At 35.7% G+C, this 25,132-nt stretch overlaps 1 pseudogene; it reads left to right on the forward strand.

Annotated features, from left to right (window-relative positions):
• The first annotated feature begins 17,888 nt into the window (after window positions 1-17,888).
• On the forward strand, window positions 17,889-18,962 carry LOC149154632 (uncharacterized; annotated as a pseudogene).
• Window positions 18,963-25,132: the final 6,170 nt, after the last annotated feature.

The following is a 25,132-nucleotide window of genomic DNA, read 5'->3' on the forward strand; positions in this document are numbered from 1 at the left end:
TTGGCTTTCGATCTGGTGCAGATCTGCGTAAAATATGGCTCCGAGCTTCGCAAAAATAACTGGTGGCTCATCCGCCTCTGAAGGACAATCTCCTACCCATATCGTGAGTGAAGCCCCAGCTCCCACTATCCAAGTGGTCCAGGACTCACTCGATGAAGCTTTGAAGTTCTCCGAAAGTGCCCTAATTTGTCGGTTCAATGGTTTTTGGCCGCGGCTGATAGCACTCCACAATTGGATCTCGGAGGTATGGAAGCCTATCATTTCTGATGAAATTAATATCTACCCCTGTGCTAGAGGTTTCTTTATAGTAGATTTTGAAAATCCTGAAAGCAGACAATGTATTCTAGATTCCGGCCCTTGGTTTTGGGAAAAATCAGGCCTATTCATGAAGCCATGGAACCCATCATTCGATCCCTCTACAGCAGTGATAACCTCAGCACCAGTTTGGGTGAGATTTCCAAGCCTACCCTTGCATCTCTGGAATCTCTCCTCGCTAAAAGCCATCGGAAATGAAATTGGGAAATTTTACTGCAGGTGCCCAGAAACAGAGGAATATGCCAGAACCACCTATGCACGCATCTGTGTGGAAATGGATTTCAACGCCGAATTCCCAGCTGAAATAAACCTAACAAGTAAAGACTATGTGTGGAACCAGAAGCTTGATTATGAAAGTGCCCTCTTCAGATGTCGATCGTGCTTTGAGACGGGGCATCTAGCCAAAAATTGCCCAAAAGCCTCTGAGAAAAATTTTCTAAAAAAAACCACCACAGATCTACATGGTGGGAAGGAGCACAAAAAGAACATTACATTGTCATCAAAGAAGAATATTATAGCAAAAACTCTGAGTCACAAGAAATCAAGGAAGAAGGAAACCACTCTCAAAGCAAGCAAGGAGAAAGCCCGCCCCAACAAATCAACAGTTATGAGGATTTGAATACCGCCGAAAATAAATCTTCATTTAACAGCAAAGCAGATCTCCTAAACCAAACTTCTTCTCCGACTATAGATCGCGAAGCTAAGACACCAATGTCCCAAGAACCAGAAGAGATGAAGGAGATGCAAGACAAAGGAAGTTGGAAGACCGTAGAGAAAAGAAAGAAAGCTACAACACCAATCTCGCCAAGAAAGACGAGGAGCCAGACAAGTAAAAATTAAGAAAATTGTAGGTCTGATAGACCAATTTGGTCTCAGTGGACGTTAACCATCATCATCATCATTATTATCCATATATGTATTAAACCATAAGAATAGTTTGAAATAAAATCCATATATATTTGTGAATGTAGATTAAAAAAGTAAATACATGTTATTTATGTCAAAATAGGAAAATAAGTGTTTTTAAACTTAATAAAATAATAAAACTAGTTAAAATAAAATCCATATATATGTGTGAATATAGATTAAAAAAAGTAAATACATGTTATTTATGCCAAAAGAGGAAAATAAGTGTTTTTAAAGATAATATTACTATGCCAAAAGAGGAAAATAAGTGTTTTTAACTCTGAAAAAAGATAATATTACTATCCATATCCAGTAAATAATAAGAACAGTAATATAAAATCCGTGGTCATATATTGCTATTATGTTTATGATTTGAGATATTCTGAAATAAGTCATGATAATAGATCAAAATAAGTTTATTCATAATCTCGATATTCCTAAAAGGTCATAAGATTAAAATCTGCCAACATTGATACATACTAATATCAAATGAAACTTATGTTCAGTGTAATCGCCAGAGGTATAAAAACCTTCCGGGAGCACCTTCGATTTTTTATTTGGGGTCTGTGATTGATGTGTTTTTAGGTATATTTCGTCATCTAGCCTTTTGATAGGGACCCTTCGTTTTGCAGAAAACATCATCATCAAGGCACCTCTGACATCGTTTCTGATAAGCTTCGCGAATCTTAACGATTTGAGTGGAGGACCTTGTGCAAATCACTTCGATTAGAGCACGATCATCTGTGCGCCATCCTTCCGGGGAGGTTCTGGCAATGATAGCGTCCCGTTCAGCTGGCTCGTGCATCCATAACACAATGGCTTTCTCCACGCATCAACAAAAAGGCAAAACAAGATTATACTGCAACAGTACATGTCAGGAGGGATGGATGAGGGAGAGTATTTACCTCGAGTTGTCTTAGTGTGCAGTGAAAAATTACTAGCCAAATTTTAGTAAAATATTTTATTTATTTAAAATATATATTTAAATAAATAGAATAGATCATTTCTGACACATTACAATTTTGTATATTAAAGTTGAAATTTATCATTCTAAATAATTACGTTGTAAGGCGTTTCCATTTGAAATCAATTCCCTAAATTGACACTCTACACAGTTTGACACCGTTGGATCAATTGTTAGACGATTCAAATATTTTCATTCGTTCGATTTCACCGCGGACTCCTACCTAAATTCTCAACTGCCTTCAACTGCCTACCTGTCAACTGCTGAACTGTTAGTCTATTTCTTTATTTCCATCGTCTTCCTTCCTTCTGCTTCTGCTTGAACTGGGAGGTCATAAAACATCCTCATCAAGTGTGGCACGCAGGTGGATGAGACAATCTCCACGCTCTTCGACTACATGAACACTGGTGATTACATTTTCAACAAGGGGTATGGCAGGTTGTTGGGAAGGAGGGAAGGAGTCCCTGGTGCACGATTCCTAAAGATTGATCGTCTCTTACCGTAATGAACCATTTCTTTTATTTTCTCCTCATTTTTATCATTTTCTATGTACCATGGCATGGCAGTGGATGAGTAAGGCTTTTTCTTTGCCATTTCAATTTATTATGCGCTTGAGCTACATGGTAGTACCACGGGAAAGGGGTAGAAACTATTGGATCCAACTCCTAAAAGGTTGATGAAGCCATTGGAAAATGTTACTGTAGAACCCAATCACGGCATACAGACCATATAAAAACCAACGGCCATGATAGTGGGGCAACAACATCTCCAGAAAATTAACTGTCAAATTTTCAGCTTTCAAGCATATTATTCTCGAAAGCATATGCTCGGGTTTTGGGGGCTTTATGCTCTTCATTCTAGCTTTGTCATTCTCCCCTCATTGTCGCGTTTAGATCACCTAATGATCCAGTCAGGTTGTGGACTCGCGACAATGGCTAAGGGACCTGGTTTGTTCTCTAACATTGGCAAGAAAAGCTGAGGTCTCTTTTAGAAGGATTTCCTCGTTGATCAAAAATTTAGTCTGACACCTATACTCCCATCGGATTGGTCTTTACATCAATTGGTACCAAGAAAAGGGAGTTTTTTTTGGTGATCTCATGACAAAATTGAAGAATAAAAATGTTACAAATGATATTAAAGTGGACACAAGCTCCAATTTATTTGCACTTATGACAATAGATGAACCCACTGGAGGATTGAAAGCTATTCTTAGCCAGATATATGTTGCAGTTTCTTGATATGTCTTAATTCGAAGTCTTGGCTAATGGATTAGAGTAACACTGCAGTGATTAACTATTACCTAAATGAAAATATAAAATTCCACATATTTCATTCGTGATTGCTTATAGCTCATTCGGATATGTTGTTTTACATAATGGAATATATATAAATGTTCTTTTGGTTCGAATATGTTATTACATAACGGACTATATACAAATGTGCTTCTGGAAATATATAAATATAAGAAATATAGTGATTAAATATAAGAAATGTAGTGACTCGTTTATCTTCGTTTTTACAGCATTTTCAACTATCTTCTTTGAACATAATTGTTACTATGATCACAACATACTGATAAAAAAATAATGATGCAAATATTTTCTAGAGTTTGAAAAAAATAATGATGCAAATGTTTTCTAGAGTTTGAATTGGGGGAACAAGGTAAATAGATACGAATGAAACCCAAGAAAGCTATATCAATTGAAAGAAATCTTGAATCCAAATAAAGTTGCATATATAAATAGGGTGTGGATAAATTCCAACCATTCAAGTACGAAAATACTTCAAACACAAGAGTTTCAAGTGCAAATACATATGGATGTCTAAACAAAAGACCAAATTAGGGTCTTCTGGTCAATAATTGCTAAGGATAGAGATATTAGCTATCTCTACAATGCATTCTTTGGAAACTACACTAAATAAGCAAAAGGAGAGAAGCGTATATTGTAGATACTCTTGTCATGTCAACTAGACTCCCCTCTTTAACTAAGATCCAAAATTCTACTTACACCCTTTCACAACATATGGTGACATTTTCAGTGTGTCATCGTGGAAGAGTAACAATTTAATGCTACTCTTTCCTAGCTAAGCTCTTATATTGTGGATACTCTTGTCATTTCAACTATGCAATTCTTGACTCCCCTCTTTAACTAAGATCCAAAATTCTACTTAGACCCTTTCGCAACATATGGTGACATTTTCAGTTTGTCATCGTGGAAGAGTAACAATTTAATGCTACTCTTTCCTAGCTAAGCTACTACCTTACGACGTTTCCATTGCAACATCTGGTGCAATTGCTAGTTAAATATAACTGAAATTTCCATACTTACAAAAAAAAAAAAAAACAAAAAACGTAATGGTTAGGCTACAGCGTTGATTACTTACTTACTATATTCATAAGTTGAGACCGCCACGTGCCCCATCATCGTACATGATTCGATTGTCTCTAAACTGAAAGCTAAACGATCTCTAATCGTGATATAAATATTCAAATTTTCCTAATCGTGATATAAATATTCAAATTTTCCTAATCTAATGCAGCGCGCGTTCGAGGAACAAGAATAGCAAACAGACCGGTTAGGCTACAGCTTCAAAGTTGATTACTTACTTACTATATTCATAAGTTGAGACCGCCACGTGCCCCATCATCGTACATGATTCGATTGTCTCTAAACTGAAAGCTAAACGATCTCTAATCGTGATATAAATATTCAAATTTTCCTAATCTCATGCAGCGCGCGTTCCTCACGACGAACAAGAATAGCAAACAGACCGGCAGAGCTCTGCCTGCACGTTCCTGCAAGACTTCCTTGAAGACTTGGGTTTGCGCATCGAGGGTTCGAAAAGCACCAAGGAGAAAGAGAGTCGAATCAAGAAGATGGTGAGGCATACCGCTTCTCTCTCGCCTCTGGTGAAGTACAAGCTTGTTTTCTTGGGAGACCAGTCCGTGGGCAAGACCAGCATTATCACTCGCTTCATGTATGACAAATTTGATGAAGTTTACAAGGTATGTATGTGCGTTTTGATTTTATAAGTGTCTTCACTCCCTTTATTCTGCCACAATAATGCCTTTAGTTTCATGGGACTTAGATTTATGGAATTCTGCGAGAAACTTTGTTATCTGGCAGAAATTCTTGGTGGTCTTGCACATACATCTAAATCTTTTCACTTATGCTGAATTTAATTTTTGTTTCAGTTACCTTGCAAGTTGAATTAAACCTTGTCCTTTGGCAAAATTTTGAATTAACCAAAATCTATTGCTTTAGTTACATTTATAGGGAGGGTATGTTAAAGTATGGTTGTTTAAATTGATTTCATCTTCCAATCCCAGGCTGGTTAGCTGTATTCATGAAATTGTTTGTGTATCTTTGTAATTGGGCCATAAATAATTGGACGCTAAAGGGACTTCAGTTAACCACTATCTTGAAATTTGAGAACCTCCACTGTAAGGATTTATGGCTGCTTGAAGACCATAGATTACAGGTAGATTGTTAGTAAGGTGAAAAATATGGATGCTTCTACGGAGTGGGAGGGGACAGGGGGAATCCATAACTCTCTTTGTTCTTTGTGAGATGGCATCTGGCCTTCTCTTGAAGCTTTGAGACTCTGGAAGGTCAGGGGTCAAATCCATCCGCTTGTTTTATCTGTTTTTTCAGTGTTCTAGGTGGTATTAATTGTGAGACTTCCTGGTTATATCCTACTGCTACTCAGTCCCCGAAATATCTGTCAGCGGGTGATTTATGGCAGGCAAGAAAAGTTAAGCTGAACCTCTTGCTTCTCTTTAGGCTTGGTGAGGGTGTGATATTAGCACAATCCATCTAGATTTTGAACCCAAATTTCCCAACTTCTTGCGGTTTTATCTGTGGCTGCAGAACACCAATGGTTGGCTTACTAGATATTGGAACCTGAGATATGCCACCTCAAGCTTTGCTAGCCTTACATGGCATCGGTGCATATCTAGATTCAGATTGGTTTTTGATAGTTCTAATAGATCGGATGAAAGTAAGATACAAATTATCAAAAAGGGGAGGTACAGGGACTATTACATTTCGCTGCCCAGATGGGTAAATAACAAGTCATGATAGCCCATTGATTAGGAAACTAAGACATTTTCGCTCAATATCAACATCTTGAAGGGCATGTTAACAATAGTGTTTTAATTGAATTTAAGCTTCCGTGTCTCTATTATGAAAAGTAAGAACAATTTCAATAAAAATCATGTCATCTGAATTTTATGTTTCATAGTTTTTTCCTGCCACCTAGGATCTGAACATTACCTATTTCTGGAACAGATTTCTTTCAATCTTATAACTAGTTGGGCCTCAACATTAATGAGAGCCAAACTTTCCCCGTCCTTGAAAGAGATTATAAACATGTTGAGGGGCATGTTTCATAGTTTTTTCCTGCAACCTAGGATCTGAACATTCCCTATTTCTGAAACAGATTTTTTTGAATCTTATAACTAGTTGGGCCACAACAGTAATGATAGACAGAACGAAGCAGAAAGAAACCTGGACTGATTTACGTCCCTGTTTAAGTTTCACAATTTTTTCCATTTGAGTATTTATTTAGAACAATTATAACTTGTGTTACCAATCTTGTGGAAAATTTGATTCGGGGTTCCTCTTTCATTGAACTAGGATTGATCTCTTTTTTCTTGCCACCTAAGATCTGAACTTTCCCTATTCATGAGAGAGAATTTTTTGAACCTTATAACTAGTTGGGCCATAACACTCATGATATCTGAACTTTCCCTATTCCTGAGAGAAATTTTTATAACTAGTTGGGCCACAACACTTATGATAGACAAAAAGAAGCAGAAAGAAATGTCAACTGATTTGTCAGCCCCCTTTTAAGTTGCACTATGTTTTCCATTTGAGGCTCTCTTTGAAACAATTACAACTTGGGTTACAAATCTTGTGGGAAATTTGTTTTGGTGTTCCTCTCCCACTGAACTAGCATTGATCTATTCAATGATTTTGGCTTTCCCCAGTGCCTTGTTAGATTGTTGAATCCTTCCTCTTGAGTGAGAAATGCGTGAACCACTTCTGATTTGCCTGGCCCCCTTTTAGTTTCACTAGTTTTCCCATTCCAGTGGCGGTTTAGAATGGTTACAACTTGGGTTGCAAATCTTGTTGAAAAATGTTTGGGTGTTCCTCTTCCTGACAACCCCTGCAAATTGTCCACCTCCAGGGATGCTTTGTTCCCGCTGGGTCATTTTAGCCCTTTTGCTCGCTTCCCCCATGATTTGATTATCTTGCCCCTTTACCAAAGACCCAGAACTTACAAGTTTTTAAGAGAAAGAAATGGTTACAAAATCTCTGCTTTGAAAAATATCATAGAGCCGAGAGGCTCATTTAAACAATGTTTGCTTATAAAAAAAATTGCATGTGAAGAAATTGGATCTCTTAGCTCATGTTAAATCCCTATTTAAGATGGATCTATGCTGATCTACCTCCAACGAGCTCACCTCTACGGTGATTGTGACTTTAATCTCCTTATTTTTTTTAGTACTTCGTAGATCCTCACTCAACTCTCAGCTGCCTATGCCATGTCGCCCGAACACATCCCCCAAATCAGGTCTTTAATGCCCTTATTTTTTATTACTACCTAGATCTTCACTCAACTCTCAGCAGCATATGCCATGCCGCCCCAAACAAAACCCCCTGCATAGATCCATCTTAAATAGGGATCTAACATGAGTCAAGAGGGATCCAATTTCTTCACATGCAAATATTTTTAATATTGTTTAAATGTTTTCTATAATCTTTTTTTTTAGAATTTTTTTTAAGGGGGCATGAGCATATTTTCAACTTTGATGACTGGGGTACAGTGTTATACGTCATACTGGTCTGTAGAATTAACCTCTGGACTCATGCTATATCCTTATTTAAAATGAATCTATGCTAACATACCTCTAACTAACTCATCATAATACCTCTACCATATTCTGGTGTTTAATCTCCTTATATCTTTTTAGTACTTTCTAAATCCTCACTCAAGTCTCAGTGGCGTATGCCATGTCGCCCCGAACACATCCCCCAAATCGGGTCTTTAATGCCCTTATTTTTTTTATTACTACCTAGATCTTCACTCAACTCTCAGCTGCATATGCCGTGTCACCCCAAACACAATCCCCCCAAGCCAAAAAAAACCATGTCTGAGAGGCTCTCTAGTGCTGCAATGGGGAAGAGAAGAGCGAGAGGGCTGCTTTATAATAAATGGTAGCCATTTTATCCTAGAGACCTTGCCTGTCGTGTTACCTTTAGGCCTTAACTCTCGTGTCAGTTTCTTCACTGTTTGTGCGTACTATTTGACATCAGTAACTCCTATACTCTGAAGGCCCACAAAACAGCTGAATATCAGTTGAACAGTTGCTTGAAACATGTAATGATATCAGTATCATAGGATATACTTTTGATGCCCGACACAAGATTATTGTTACTCAAAACTGGGTTGAAAGAACTAACAATTTTATCAGTATACTTTCCACAAAACAGTTGAATATCAGTTGACCAGTTCCTTGAAACATGTAATTATATCAGTATCATATGATATACTTTTGATGTCCGACACAAGATTATTGTTACTCAAAACTGGGTTGAAAGAACTAACAATTTTCATTTGACTTTCCCCTTTTGAAAGAACTAACAATTTTCATTTGACTTTCCCATGTTTAACTATTTCCCACAATATGTGTAATTCTGTATACACCTTATGCTTATTTGCAAAATTAGCCCTTAATATTTCTCAATCTTTGTGGAGAAATATTAAAAGAATTTATCACTCACATATTTTAAAGTTAAGCTTAGAGGTTTTGAATGTTAAATCCGGAAATTCAATCTTTTTGATGAAAAATGCCATTCATAAATAATTGATAAATAATAAAATGTTGTATGCAACTGAAAATGCCTGCATTTCCCGTGACTTCATAATTTCTTGATCTATTATTTGTCTTATAATAAGAAAAACAAAGAAAAGGATTAAAGTAGTAACCAGTAAACACTAGGAGAATCTGGCATTACATATAATCTTTTGATTGCATTACTGGACCCTTTGGGGAAATATATAGCCCCATTATGGACCCTTCCACGATGACTTATCATTGATACAGGGTTGCCTATCTTTTTGATGGTTCTACGAAGTGAATTTTTTCTACAACCAGGTTACTTATTTTCTATTATTATTATTATTATTCAATTTCATTATACTTATTCCGAGTCATGGTTAGTTAGGTTTTTTTTTGCCTTTTGCTGAAAACAATATTAAAAATTTTCAATTAAAATATGAAAATGATAGAGGATTAGATCTAGTTTATTTTTCTCTTATTTTGTGAGTGAACAACCAGGATTGAGATTCACTATCCACTTTACATTTTCTAAGAAAAAAAAATCTATATCCATCTTAATATTGAGCTAATGTATTACTAGCTCAATGCATTATTTGCTAGTGTCTATTTAGATATAATTGTATTTACAATTATTAATGTTTATGTAATATATAATAAAATTAATTTTAGTGTTTTTTTAAAGTTTGGTAGGACTACATCTCTATCATGCTAATGCATTACTTGCTAATCTCTATTTAGATATAATTGTACCCACAATTATTAATGTCTATGTAATATATAATAAAATTAACTTTAGTGCTTTATTTCTTTTTTTTAAGCTTGGTAGGACTACATCTTCATCATGTCGAACGAGATTAACATTCTTATTCTACACAGAAATCAAGACCATAATGTTATCAATCATCATTGATCTCTTTTTTTAACTTTCCAATTTTATATAAAAGCTAAAAAAGACCATAAAAATTCATTGACTTCCATAAGCCGAATTCCTTTACCAACCACCATTGCTTCTCATACCACCTTATTGATATATCTATTAGACCTCATATGTTTTATACATTTATTCAATATTTAGCATTTTTAGATATTGTTTTTAAGAAAATTAAATGTAAAAGTTCCATAACGTTTTTTATTTAAGTGGATTTTGTAAGAGCAAAAAACTCACAGCGGAAACTAAATAAGCATACACAGCATAAACCAACATGAAGACACAGATATTTTAACGTGGTTCACCCAACCAATCTGGGCTACGTCCACCAAACAGAGGCATCGACAATCTTATTACTCAACAGGAGATTACAATAACATAATTCCTCACACCCTCTCATAACCCATATCCTCTACGGGCTTACATTTTTATAGCTGGGAGTAGAAAACTGAATCATAATTTCACTCACAACAAATATAGGATGCCATAACTCCCCATCAGGAAAAATGGAGTTAATTTAGCAACAAATTCTATTGTTGTCACATTCATGAGATTTTTTCCAAATTTAATTAACAGAAAATCTCAACAATCTCCACCTTGACAACAATTAGCCTGATACCCTGTTCTATTATTATTTTATCTTTTCTGCAAGCCAAGAGAAGCAAATACCAACGTAGCTTCTCTAACAAAACTGGTTTCGTGAACATTTCTGCAGAGTTTTCCTTTGTATGCACATTTTCAAGAGAGACGCCCCTTTCAGTGATAACCTGTCTTACAGAATGGTACTTGATAGGTATATGCTTTGATTTACTATGATAGGTCGGATTCTTAGCCAAATGAATTGCACTTTGACTATCACAAAATAACTTGATATTGTCCTGTAACCTACCAAACTCACCAAACAAACCTTTCAATCAAATCGCTTCTTTGCAAGCATGTGAAGCAGCTATGTATTCTGCTTCAGTAGTGGATAAAGCAGCAATGTTCTGTAGCTTTGACATCCAGCTAATAGCGCCACCTGCAAGAGTAAAGACATACCCTGATGTTGACCTTCTCTTATCCAAATCACCTGCAAAATCGGAATCAACATATCTGCAAACAAATTCACTACTCCTGTTATAAGTGATACAATAATCACTGGTGCCTCTCAGATACCGAAGCACCCATTTTACTGCTGACCAGTGTTCTTTTCCTGTATTTTCCATATACCTGCTAACAACCCCAACTGCATGTGAAATATCTGGTCGAGTACAAACCAACGCATACATCAAACAACCTACTACATTTGCATATGGAATTCGAGACATATATTCTTTTTCTTCATTTGTATTAGGACATAAACTTGAAGAAAGCTTAAAATGGGAAGCTAAAGGGACTAAAACAGGCTTCACATTGTTCATACCAAACCTCAAGAGTATTTTCTCAATATACTTCCGTTGTGATAGCCACAGCTTACCATTGCTCCTGTCTCTGAAAATCTCCATGCCCAAAATCTATCTTGCTGCTCCTAGATCTTTCATATCAAATGTCCTAGCCATCTGAGCCTTTAACCTGTTGATCTCTATTATGCTTTTGCTTGCTAAAAGCACATCGTCAACATACAACACTAAGATAATGAACTTTCCATTACTTAATTTATTAAAGTAAACAGAGTGATCATATTCACTTCTTATATAATTTTGACTCATCATGAAAGAATCAAATTTCTTGTACCATTGTCGAGGCGACTGCTTCAGACCATATAATGATTTCTTGAGCCTGCAGACAAATTTCTTGTTGTGATTTTGAACAAACCCTTCCGGTTGTTCCATGTAAATATCCTCATCTAAATTTCCATGTAAAAATGCAGTTTTAACATCTAGTTGTTGTAATTCTAAATCAAGTAAAACAACTAATGCTAATACAATTCGAATTGAAACAATTTTTACAACTGGTGAAAATATCTCATGAAAATCAATGCCTGCTTTCTGAGAAAAACCTTTTGCGACCAGCCTTGCTTTGTACCCGTCCTCTGTATCATCAACACCCCTTTTCAATTTGTAAACCCATTTACATCCCAGAGTTTTTCTATTTTTAGGAAGTTCTACCAGATCCCATGTGGCATTCTTGACTAATGCCATAATCTCGTCCTTCATAGCTTCTTTCCACTTTTCACTTTTAGAACCTTTTACACCTTCCGATAGCACAAAGGTTCATCATCATTAGCGGTTAAAGCAACTGAAGTAACATAATCATCATACCTTTTAGGAGGACGTTTCATTCTTGTGGACCTCCTTAAAGATGTTTCTGGTACTTCCACAATTTGCTTATTATTATCTGTAGGAACTTCATGATCCGCATCTGAAACATGTTCATGATACGCATCTGAAACTTGTTCATGATCTGCATCTGAAACGTGTTCATCTTGACTATCATCGGTATTTGAACTGGTTTCAAACTGAATGTGTTGAAGCTTAGATACATTATCCTATTTCAATTTATCATCTACATCTGGATTTTCAAGTGAAGATTCATTAAATTTAACATCTATGTTAATGATGATCTTGTGAGTAGTAGGATCCCACAATCTGTATCCCTTAGTCCCATCACCATATCCAACAAAGATATATTGATTTGATTTAGGATCTAATTTAGAACGCTGATGTTTCAGAACTAGAGCATATGCATCACAACAAAAAACTTTCAGTTTATAATAATCACAAGGATGACCTTTCCATACCTCTTGAGGAATTTTGCATCCTATTGCAGTTGATGGTGATCGATTTATCAAATAACAAGCTGTAGAAACCGCTTTGTCCACAATTCCTTTTGCAAATTGGCGTTACTAAGCATACTTCTTTCTCTCTCTAAAAGAGTCATGTTCATGCGTTCAACAACTCCATTTTGCTGAGGAGTATATATAGTGGTTTTATGTCTTTCGATCCCAGCATCTTTGCAATAATTATCAAATTCCTTTGAAGTAAACTCACCACCATTGTCAGTTCTTAAGCATTTAATGGTTCTTCCAATGATGTTTGCAACTAATGCTCTAAACTATTTGAAAACTGTGAATACATCAGACTTCTTCTTTAACATGTAGACCCACACTTTTCTAGAGAAATCATCAATAAAAGATACAAAATATGACGATCCTCCATATGAGGTTGTAGGAGATGGACCCCAAACATCAGAATGGATATAATAAAGGATTCCCTTACTAGTATGTTTTCCAGTTTTAAACTTGTGCTTGCTTTTTTTTCCCATATATACAATGTTTGCAGAAATCTAACTTAACAGACTTTAAACTAGGAAGTAACTTACGATCAGATAAAATCTTTAAACCTCTTTCACTCATATGGCCCAACCTTTGATGCCATAAATGAATAGAATTACTGTCGTTTTCAGATACTATAAGAGCATGAACTGATTCTGTTCTTCCTTCTAACTGAAAAAGATTTCCAACCTTCTTTGCTTTCATTACTAGTAAAATTCCTTTATAAACTTTCATTACTCCACCTTAAATAAAGGTTTTATATCCATTAGTGTCTAGTACTCCTAGTGAAATGAGGTTTTTTCTTAGTTCAGGTACATGTCTTACATCAGTTAGAATTTTATTTGTCCCATCAAACATTTTAAGCTGGATGCTTCCAATTCCCACAATGTTACATGTGACATCATTTCCCATGTAAACTACTCCATCATTCATTGATTTATAAGTTTTAAACCATTCTCTATGAATGCACATGTGATTTGATGCACCAGAATCTAACAGACAATGTTGATCATGATTAGACAAACTAAGTGATAACACTTCATCACTCATACCTGAAATGGATGTCGAACCTGTATTTGTCGTGTTTGCTTCCTTCTTCTCTGTCGAAGAATCTTCTTTGGATGTTTGCTGTCTCTTCCAACAGTCCTTCTTCAAATGTCCCGATTTGCCACAAAACCAACACTTTACATTACTCTTCTTCCCTTTCGATTTTGAACACGAGTTGTTGTGCTTACTGAAGCGTCTTTCTTTAGAACGACCTCTGACCATCATTGCTTCTGATGTAGAGGTTTCTGAATTTGACCTCTTCCTTGTTTCTTCGGACAACAAAGCTCCAACAACATCATCAAATTCAAGGGTTTTTGATGAACTAAGACTTATAGAAGTAAAAAAATGATCCCATGACTCGGGCAACGAGCATAATAAAGTTATAGCTTTATCTTCTGATTCAAATTTTACTTCTATACTTTCTAACTGCACCAAGAGAGTATTAAAGGTATTCAAATGATCAGTAATGGATGTACCTTCCTTCATGAACAAACTGTACAATTGTCGCTTCAGAAGAATCCTATTGGTTAAGGATTTGGTCATGTACAGCTTTTGAAGCTTTGTCCACAAACCAGCAGCAGTTTTCTCTGACACGATGTTAAACAAAACATCACCCGCCAAACACAGACGAATGCCACTCAGTGCTCTTTCATCCAAGTCACTCCATTCATCATCTGTCATGGTGTAAGGTTGTTTAGCTTTTCCCAACAGTGCCTTCGCCACGCCTTGTTGCACGAGTAGATCATACATCTTTACTTTCCAGATCTCGAAGTTGTTTTTGCCATTGAACTTCTTGATCTCAAATCGAGCACTTTGAGTTTTTGCCATGTTGTGTCAAACAAAATCTCCAATTGCAACTTTTAATAAATGAAGTTTTTATTTAAAAACTGCCCTTCATCAATAAAATGCCTTTGCCTTATAATGTCATGGCATATTACAATTTAAAAAACAAAATATGATATAAATATAATATCATATATGATACAACCCATACAAATCGTTTCTTTTGTTTTGTAAAAATAAAAGGCATTTCATAAAAACTTTATAAAAACTTCAAATCAACCTTTTGATTTCATGTATAAAGGCGACCATTTGAAAAACGATTTTCTCCTTTTTAAAGACCAATTTCAAAAACCACGTTCCAAAACATTTCAACAGTTCAAGGGCGTTTTAATAATTGGTGACAACCGTTCAACGACATTCAACAGTTCAACGCCATGTTAATAATCGATGTCAAAAAACAAAAAACTTGAAAAAGTCGTTAAACACTTGCAAACCAAATTTTGTTTTAATGGCAGTTCACCATCGTTCAATGCTGCCAGGCTCGCAGTCCATCGCACTCGCTGCCAGGTTTGCAGTCCACCGCACTCGCTACCAGGCTCGCAGTCCAACGCTGCCAGGCTCGCAGTCCACCGGTCCGCGATCTGACAGTCCACGACCACTAGTATTTGCGCTGATCTAGAGTCACCGCCGGCGTCTCTGTCACACGTAGCAGACTTGGCTTCTCAGCCGCTCAGGCACAGGAAACAGACGCCATGCATGTACGAGCTCAACAACATTGCTCTGATACCAATTGTAGGAGAAAAAAACTCACAGCGAAAACTAAATAAGCATACACAGCATAAACCAACATGAAGACACAGAGATTTTAACGTGGTTCACCCAACCAATCTGGGCTACGTCCACCAAACAAAGGCATCGGCAATCTTATTACTCAATAGGAGATTACAACAACATAATTCCTCACACCCTCTCATAACCCATATCCTCTACGGGCTTACATTTTAATAGCTAGGAGTAGAAAACTGAATCATAAATTCACTCACAACAAATATAGGATGCCATAAATCCTCATCAGGAAAAATGGAGTTAATTTAGCAACAAATCCTATTGTTGTCACATTGATGAGATTTTTTCCAAATTTAATTAACAGAAAATCTCAACACTAGAATTAAAGGTTTGTACTATATTCCACAAAAATTTGTCAGCAATGTTGAAAATGTCATTATATTGTAAATTCCATGTTATAGTAATATTACTATTTGGTTTTTGTTTTGAATTATATATATATAACTTCAATTTTTTTCTTACATTTTTTGTTTTTTAACATATAATTTTTTTCCATAACATTTTTTCCTAATAAACTAGTATCTTTTTATTGAAAAATATTTCATATGATTTCATTGTAAACCTCGCATCAATCATGGAACAAAGCAAATTCACATTTCAAATGATTTCAATATAAACCTTTCATCAATGATGGAATAATTTTTATTTATTTATAATTAATTTTATTGTAACAATTTTAATTTTTTTTATTTATAGTTACTTTTATAGTAACAATTTTATTAAAGCTTATATTAAATTGGTTAATGCTAGTTTATCTTTTTCATTCATAATGATCATATTATATGTAGAGTTTCTTGAGGATCAATAATATATAGTTTTTTTGGTGGAGGCTTTTCGAACTACTTATTATGGTTCATCTTCAAGACATAGATGGATAGATAGAATAAAATAAAAATAAAATTGGTAAATACAAACAAAAATAATAATGTAAAAACTTTGGATAAAGAAAAATAAAAAATAGGAATTAATACTAATTAATTTATAATTTACTAATTTATATTGTAATAAATCCAAGAAAAAACTAGAAAAAATAATTTTTAATCCATGAAATAAGAATAAAAAGAAATCAACATTAATAAATTTATAATTTAATAATTATAATGTAATAAATTGAGAAAAAAAGTAACGAAAAATTATTTTATTTAAAATATATATATATAAAATAAAAATAAAAAATAATTATCATAATTTTAAGAGAATAAAAAATTATGAAATGGGTGTTCACTAATAGAGAGGCTATTCATGTATAAATTTAAATATAATCATTATAAAATGGTCATCACTGAAAAATATAGAAATGGGTGTTCACTATAAATGCCCAATAAATGGTGTTGGCAGTTTATTTAATTCTCAAAACATCTTTAAAAACATAAACACTGATTTTTTTTTAAGAAATTGGTAGCATTTTTATATTTCAAAACCGGAAATGGTTCAGGTCCTTTACATTCAAAATCTGCTTTGATTCAAAGATTTCTAGAGTTAATTCATAAGAGTATTTGTTGTTACCCTGATTATTTTCTACTCTTCTACTTACATCATTTAAACTATAGCATCTCCAAAAAACCCAACAGAGTTTGACAAAATGACATAACATATGATCTATATATGAAAATAAACTATCTACCCACTGCCTTCCAGCTTCTCTGGTGGACTATCCTCCTGAGCCGCATCTTGCCTTTGTCCAAGAACCATATTCATTCCGGACTCATAGTGCTCATGTTCTTCCTCCCCAACTACCTGAGATCTGGCTGAGGTCATTTCTCCAAGCTTGAAGACCTTCGTTAACACACCAACTTGTGTTGATTCCACCTTAACCTCCATGTTATCAACCTTGATGTTTAAATTGAGCATTTTCGTGTTCAAATGATCCACAGTATTCTACAGCAACTTCAAATCCTTCCCGATGCCAATGAGATGAGTCATCACCACTGTGAATTGATCACGAACCTCTTGTGCTACCTATTTCCCCATTTTTTCTAACATGGCCACAATGTCTGATGTGGATGAAGTTCTTTGTTCCTTTGCACTGTCGCCACTTCCATTGAGTTTGGTCGAGGCCATTTTGAGCGCAATCCTTCCTTATACTCGTATAGCTCTTACATTCAACTACTTCGTCCAAATCCTTAATATGGAATGTTGTGCACATCCCCTCACATTCAATGCTATTCCTGTTGGAAATTAATGCTTACATTCCATATTTGAGAAATTGGTTTGTGATGGTTGAGAAATTCTCTCAACCACTCTCTCTAAATTAGGAATAAGTTGGATCTCAAAAACTCTATTTAATAGAGTGATCTGAATGTAATCTGTGTGTGAGTGTGATTGCACAAACACCATTTGTGCATAATATATGATTGAGTTTATGTGATTGTGTGATTTTAGCTGTTTCTATCATGGTATCAAAGCACAGGATCAGAGGCCTGTGTATTGTGAGTCCAAATCCATTTTTTTTCTGTTTGTCCATCATAATCGACATTGTTTTTATTTCTGTCTTTTAATGCCCGGTGTTGAACGCAAACGCGAGACAGGTATGCTGGACCTACCAGAGAGCTGTATATCTGCCATTTTCTCCTTTACTATGCCGCGCGACATTAGCAGATTGTCAGTTGTCTCCAAGCTCTTCAAATCTGTGTCCTATTCGGACGATCTATGGAACAAATTCCTTATGCCTGGCTTTATCCAAATTGCTTATTATTACTATTTTTCAAACGGTTCGATGCCCAAAACTTCTTTAAACAATACAAGTGATATAGCATCTGTGAATTTTTTTAGAGAAAATGGAACGAAAGGGGTGTCACCAATATGGTCGGATCTGAATATAATGGTTGCAGAAGCGAAGAAAGTGATGGGAATTCGGAGCTTTCAGATATTTGTAGCTCAAGGGGTCATGGGATCATTTCCATGGTTGGCTCTATCGTTTGTACCCATGTGGCTGGAGCTCATTGGCTTCTCTCATGAAGAGACTGCATTTCTGATGACTCTGTTTACCGTGGGGTGTTCCCTGGGTCGATTGTTTGGAGGGTGAATGAGGGACGTTATTGCCAGACACCTTCCAAATGCTGGAAGGATTATTCTTTCGCAAATAAGTGCAGGTCTGGCTATTCCTTTGAGTGCAGTTCCGCTGCTAGTTATGCCTCGTGATCCTTCTACTGGGTTGGCACATGGCCTAATGTTTTTCATCATGGGAATCTTCATATCATGGAACGGAGCTGCCACCAACAATCCCATATTTGCATAAATTGTACCTGAAAAGGAAAGAACAACTATCTATGCCTTGGACCGATCATTTGAAACAATCCTCTCATCCTTTGCTCCGCCAGTGGTTGGCATTCTGGCCCAACATGTACACGACTCCAGATTCGAGGTACTTGCGGAATTAACAGTGGTTTCGTGGTTGGAGGTCCGTGGTCAAATCGACTGCAGGCTTTTGTCTCCGGATACCAACTACAGAGTGGTGTTTGTCCTTAAATTCAGAGAACGTCAGTTTGGGTGGACAATGCCAGTTACTTTTTCAATTACAACGCCGGACAGAGAACAGATGGAAAATACATTTGTGATTATATTAGTTTAATTTCCATTATTATAAAATGTTTTGAAGAAATCAAGAAGTAGTAGTAAGGCTCAATATGGATGGTTGTCCAGATAGTATGGCAGTTGCGGATCTAGGGAAGGATCCCTCATTAGTGGTAGACGTGGAAGTGGTTTCCTAATGAGGTTATGCGACAGATTAGGATGCTGTCGAGTAATTGACTTCGGGAGGTCCTTGATTCGGGAGTTGAGGAAGGGAACTCGGGAATCCAACTTGCCAACTACACCTTTCCGAGGGTTATGAGGCAACTTGATGGAGCATCTACTGATAAGCTTGATTATTTTGTTATTTTCATGTAATGTAATCATTAAGGGGGGATGTTGGAAATTAATGCTTACATTCCATATTTGAGAAATTGGTTTGTGATGGTTGAGAAATTCTCTCAACCACTCTCTCTAAATTAGGAATAAGTTGGATCTCAAAAACTCTATTTAATAGAGTGATCTGAATGTAATCTGTGTGTGAGTGTGATTGCACACACACCATTTGTGCATAATATATGATTGAGTTTCTGTGATTGTGTGATTTTAACTGTTTCTATCAATTCCTAAACTGTTTTTCAGACTTGGCACAAGCCACCAACCCTGCAACCGCCAATTTATGTTCGGATTGAAATGCTACCACTTGATGCAGTGGAAGTGATGTACTAATCCCGCATTCCCCGATCTTGGCATTTACTGTTAATTCATTTGTTTTCCACTTGGCCATCATCATGACACTTCATCCTTTGTGCCTCCATCTGGAGTCGAGATATCACATCTGCCTTTACCCATCAAAACATGTGATTTCAATGAATTGTTGCCAGATTTTAGAAAAATTAGACCGGAAAAATCCACTGGAAAAACTTCCAAAAAATCACACTTAAAAAAACTCCCTAAATTAACTCGAAAACGACAGGGTTGATAAAAATTGATATAGATTAAACAAACCAACTCTTATCATTGACACTATCATGAAAATTAGATAAGGAAAAAAAAAATTATATATATATATATATATATATATTACAAAATCCAAAATTCAAATATAAAAATGTAAATCCAAAATTAAAAATAGATCTACGCCGTTATTGTACAGTCGATTAGCTCCAAAACGGCACGGTGGTTGAAGATTGCTAGGGATCAAACAAGCGGACTCTTGTGAATATGGTGGGCCCATTCCAACGGTCGTCTCAGGGGAATCGTGGGCGCTCTTCTGGTTGCACATCACGGCATGTTAGTAGTTGGTTCCAGCGCAACAATCCTGACAAGTCTGAGAGGCTCTCTAGTGCTGCAATGGGCTGCTTCCTCTGATTCACAAACCGACGCGTCTGCGCCTAATTTTGAACCATACGCATCTTAATTAATGACGTGTGTAAGGTGAACACATTTCTGCATATACGGTGGTGCTCAATCTGTTCGTTATTTCGACGGGCATTGTGAGTCAAATTTCCATTAACAGTAAGGCTAGCAAATGTAGGAATCCCCGGACCTTTCTATGAGCCTCGAGTTGCTGCTCTGCAGTCCGTCCCAGGGATTCCACCGTTGCAAGGGGTGTGGAGTGTAAGTGGTCGTCCCTCTTTATGGCTAGCTCTGAATGTTGCTCGCACCAGTGGGCTTGTTTGATTCAATTGATTCAACGGCCGACCTTTAGGTGTCCTTATCATGTCTCCACGGTTCCCCTAATCTGCCTGCTGTGCGCATAGGTTTAATAGCTGATTCTTTCTCTGGTCCGATGTTGATTACTGCTCAGTGTGGAGATTCTACTTTGCATTTTCTCACTCAAACGATGAGTGGCTATTTGCAATTCCAAAGTAAATAAATCTAGCAACAATGGTTGGCTTATCTGACGGGGCAAACTCTTTAGACATTGTATTATAAACATATACATGTCATTTACTAATGAAAATAGTAAATGACAATATAGAGACACTAATGACACAAACGTAAAAATGTTTGTTATTAATGAAAATGATAATTTAGGGAGTTGCACAGAAGCAAGATCGTTTTTCTGAACGAAAATGACAATATAGATACACTAATGACAAACAAACTAATTAAAATGACAATTTAGGGATTTGCATATAAGCCAGTTTTTGGTTGTTGATTTGGATAGAAACCAGTTTTTTTTCAAATAAGAGATCCAATTTAGTGAGTTGCACTGCAAAGTTGGTTTTTCCCTTTTTCCAGATAAGAGATCCTTAGAAAGATGTAAAGCGCTAGAAACGTGACCACCAAAAGAAGTAACAAGATGACCACCAAAAGCACAACTTATTCTAAAACCAAGATTGCTAGGTAGATAAATCTCAACAAGGGCATCTTTATGGTTTTTACTACCAAAGGAAATTATCTTTGTTAATGCCATATGATATGATGACCTCAAATGCAAGAAATATTGTCGTCAACCCTACGATGAGAATGAATGCATAAACAGATTTGTTCATCCACGGATAGAAGGGAAGATAATTGGATTAATAATTAGTATTTAAGTTTTTAAAGGTGTTTAGAAAATTAAATAATTAGTGAATAGAATTGGATTAATAATTAGTGTTTATGTTGGGAAAGGGAAGAGCGACAGGGTTGCTTTATAACCCCAATGAAATAATAGAAATAAGGTTCACATGGGGACTTGGGAATGTTATGAATAATCAAGCTAAAGCCTTGTCATTCTAGCAAGGACTTAATATCGTTATATCCAAAAGTCTATGGTAACTAAATATAGTTGAAGATTCATTGATTGTTATCCAAAGGTGTTCCAAGCTCATGCATCTAAAAGACTCTAAACTTCTTTCTATGTTCCTAAAGATAGGGATCCTTTTAAGCAATTTAGAAGATTATACTTTTTTCCATGTAAAATGAGAGAACAATACAGAGGCAGATAGCCAAGCCAATAGAGGCAGTGCCTTAGATTAACCAATTTAATATAAGCTTTAATAAAATTGTTACTATAAAATTAACTATAAATAAAAAAAATTAAAATTGTTACAATAAAATTAATTATAAATAAATAAAATTATTCCATCATTGATGAAAGGTTTATATTGAAATCATTTGAAATGTGAATTTGCTTTGTTCCATCATTGATGCGAGGTTTACTATGAAATATTTTTCAATAAAAAGATACTAGTTTATCAAGGAAAAATGTTATGGAAAAAAATTATATGTTAAAAAAAAAAAATGTAAGAAAAAAATTGAAATTATATATATATTTATATATATATATATAATTCAAAACAAAAACCAAATAGTAATATTACTATAACATGGAATTTACAATATAATGATATTTTCAATATTGCTGACAAATTTTTGTGGAATATAGTACAAACCTTTAATTCTAGTGTTGAGATTTTCTGTTAATTAAATTTGGAAAAAATCTCATGAATGTGACAACAATAGGATTTGTTGCTAAATTAACTCCATTTTTCCTGATGAGGATTTATGGCATCCTATATTTGTTGTGAGTGAATTTATGACTCAGTTTTCTACTCCTAGCTATTAAAATGTAAGCCCGTAGAGGATATGGGTTATGAGAGGGTGTGAGGAATTATGTTGTTGTAATCTCCTGTTGAGTAATAAGATTGTCGATGCCTCTGTTTGGTGGATGTAGCCTAGATTGGTTGGGTGAACCACGTTAAAGTCTCTGTGTCTTCATGTTAGTTTATGTTGTGTATGCTTATTTAGTTTCCACTGTGAGTTTTTTGCTCTTACAATTGGTATCAGAGCAATGTTGTTGAGCTCGTACATGCATGGCGTCTGTTGCCTGTGCCTGAGCGGCTGAGAAGCCAAGTCTGCTACGTGTGACAGAGACGCCGTCGGTGACTCTAGATCAGGCAAATACTAGTGGTCGTGGACTGTCAGACCGCGGAACGGTGGACTACGAGCCTGGCAACGGTGGACTGCGAGCCTCGCAGCGTTGGACTGCGAGCCTGGCAGCGAGTGCGGTGGACTGCGAACCTGGCAGCGAGTGCGATGGACTGCGAGCCTGGCAGCATTGAACGATGGTGAACTGCCATTAAAACAAAATTCGGTTTGCAAGTGTTTAACGGCATGGTGTTTTTCAAGTTTTTTGTTTTTTGACATCGATTATTAACATGGCGTTGAACTGTTGAATGTCGTTGAACGGTTGACACCAATTATTAAAATGCCCTTGAACTGTTGAAATGTTTTGGAACGTGGTTTTTGAAATTGGTCTTTAAAAAGGACAAAATCGTTTTTCAAATGGTTGCCTTTGTACATGAAATCAAAAGGTCGATTTGAAGTTTTTATAAAGTTTTTATGAAATGCCTTTTGTTTTTACAAAACAAAAGATACGATTTGTATGGGTTGTATCATATATGATATTATATTTATATCATATTTTGTTTTTTAAATTGTAATATGCCATGACATTAAAAGGCAAAGGCATTTTATTGATGAAGGGCAGTTTTTAAATAAAAACTTCATTTATTAAAAGTTGCAATTGGAGATTTTGTGTGACACAACATGGCAAAAACTCAAAGTGCTCGATTTGAGATCAAGAAGTTCAATGGCAAAAACAATTTCGAGATCTAGAAAGTAAAGATGTATGATCTACTCGTGCAACAAGGCGTGGCGAAGGCACTGTTGGGAAAAGCTAAACAGCCTTACACCATGACAGATGATGAATGGAGTGACTTGGATGAAAGAGCACTGAGCGGCATTCGACTGTGTTTGGCGGGTGATGTTTTGTTTAACATCGTGTCAGAGAAAAGTGCTGCTGGTTTGTGGACAAAGCTTCAAAAGCTGTACATGACCAAATCCTTAACCAATAGGATTCTTCTGAAGCGACAATTGTACAGGTTGCGCATGAAGGAAGGTACATCCATTACTGATCATTTGAATACCTTTAATACTCTCCTGGTGCAGTTAGAAAGTATAGAAGTAAAATTTGAATAAGAAGATAAAGCTATAACTTTATTATGCTCATTGCCTAAGTCATGGGATCATTTTTTTACTTCTATAAGTCTTAGTTCATCAAAAACCCTTGAATTTGATGATGTTTTTGGAGCTTTGTTGTCCGAAGAAACAAGGAAGAGATCAAATTCAGAAACCTCTACATCAGAAGCAATGATGGTCAGAGGTCGTTCTGAAGAAAGACGCTTCAGTAAGCACAACAACTCGTGTTCAAAATCGAAAGGGAAGAAGAGTAAGGTAAAGTGTTGGTTTTGTGGCAAATCGAGACATTTGAAGAAGGACTGTTGGAAGAGACAACAAACATCCAAAGAAGATTCTTCGACAGAGAAGAAGGAAGCAAACACGACAGATACAGGTTCGACATCCATTTCAGGTATGAGTGATGAAGTGTTATCAGTTAGTTTGTCTAATCATGATCAACATTGTCTGTTAGATTCTGGTGCATCAAATCACATGTGCATTCATAGAGAATGGTTTAAAACTTATAAATCAATCAATGATGGAGTAATTTACATGGGAAATGATATCACATGTAACATTGTGGGAATTGGAAGCATCCAGCTTAAAATGTTTGATGGGACAAATAAAATTCTAACTGATGTAAGACATGTACCTGAACTAAAAAAAAACCTCATTTCACTAGGATTACTAGACACTAATGGATATAAAACCTTTATTCAAGGTGGAGTAATGAAAGTTTATAAAGGAATTTTACTAGTAATGAAAGCAAAGAAGGTTGGAAATCTTTTTCAGTTAGAAGGAAGAATAGAATCAGTTCATGCTCTTACAGTATCTGAAAATGACAGTAATTCTATTCATTTATGGCATCAAAGGTTGGGCCATATGAGTGAAAGAGGTTTAAAGATTTTATCTGATCGTAAATTACTTCCTAGTTTAAAGTCTGTTAAGTTAGATTTCTGCAAACATTGTATATATGGGAAACAAAGCAAGCAGAAGTTTAAAACTGGAAAACATACTAGTAAGGGAATCCTTGATTATATCCATTCTGATGTTTGGGGTCCATCTCCTACAACCTCATATGGAGGATCGTCATATTTTGTATCTTTTATTGATGATTTCTCTAGAAAAGTGTGGGTCTACATGTTAAAGAAGAAGTCTGATGTATTCACAGTTTTCAAACAGTTTAGAGCATTAGTTGCAAACATCACTGGAAGAACCATTAAATTCTTAAGAACTGACAATGGTGGTGAGTTTACTTCAAAAGAATTTGATAATTAT

This window comes from Pinus tabuliformis, chromosome 9 (genome assembly GCF_031772625.1).
Source record: "Pinus tabuliformis cultivar Carrire ecotype Pingquan chromosome 9, CPIR1, whole genome shotgun sequence".
Classification (NCBI taxonomy): domain Eukaryota; kingdom Viridiplantae; phylum Streptophyta; class Pinopsida; order Pinales; family Pinaceae; genus Pinus; species Pinus tabuliformis.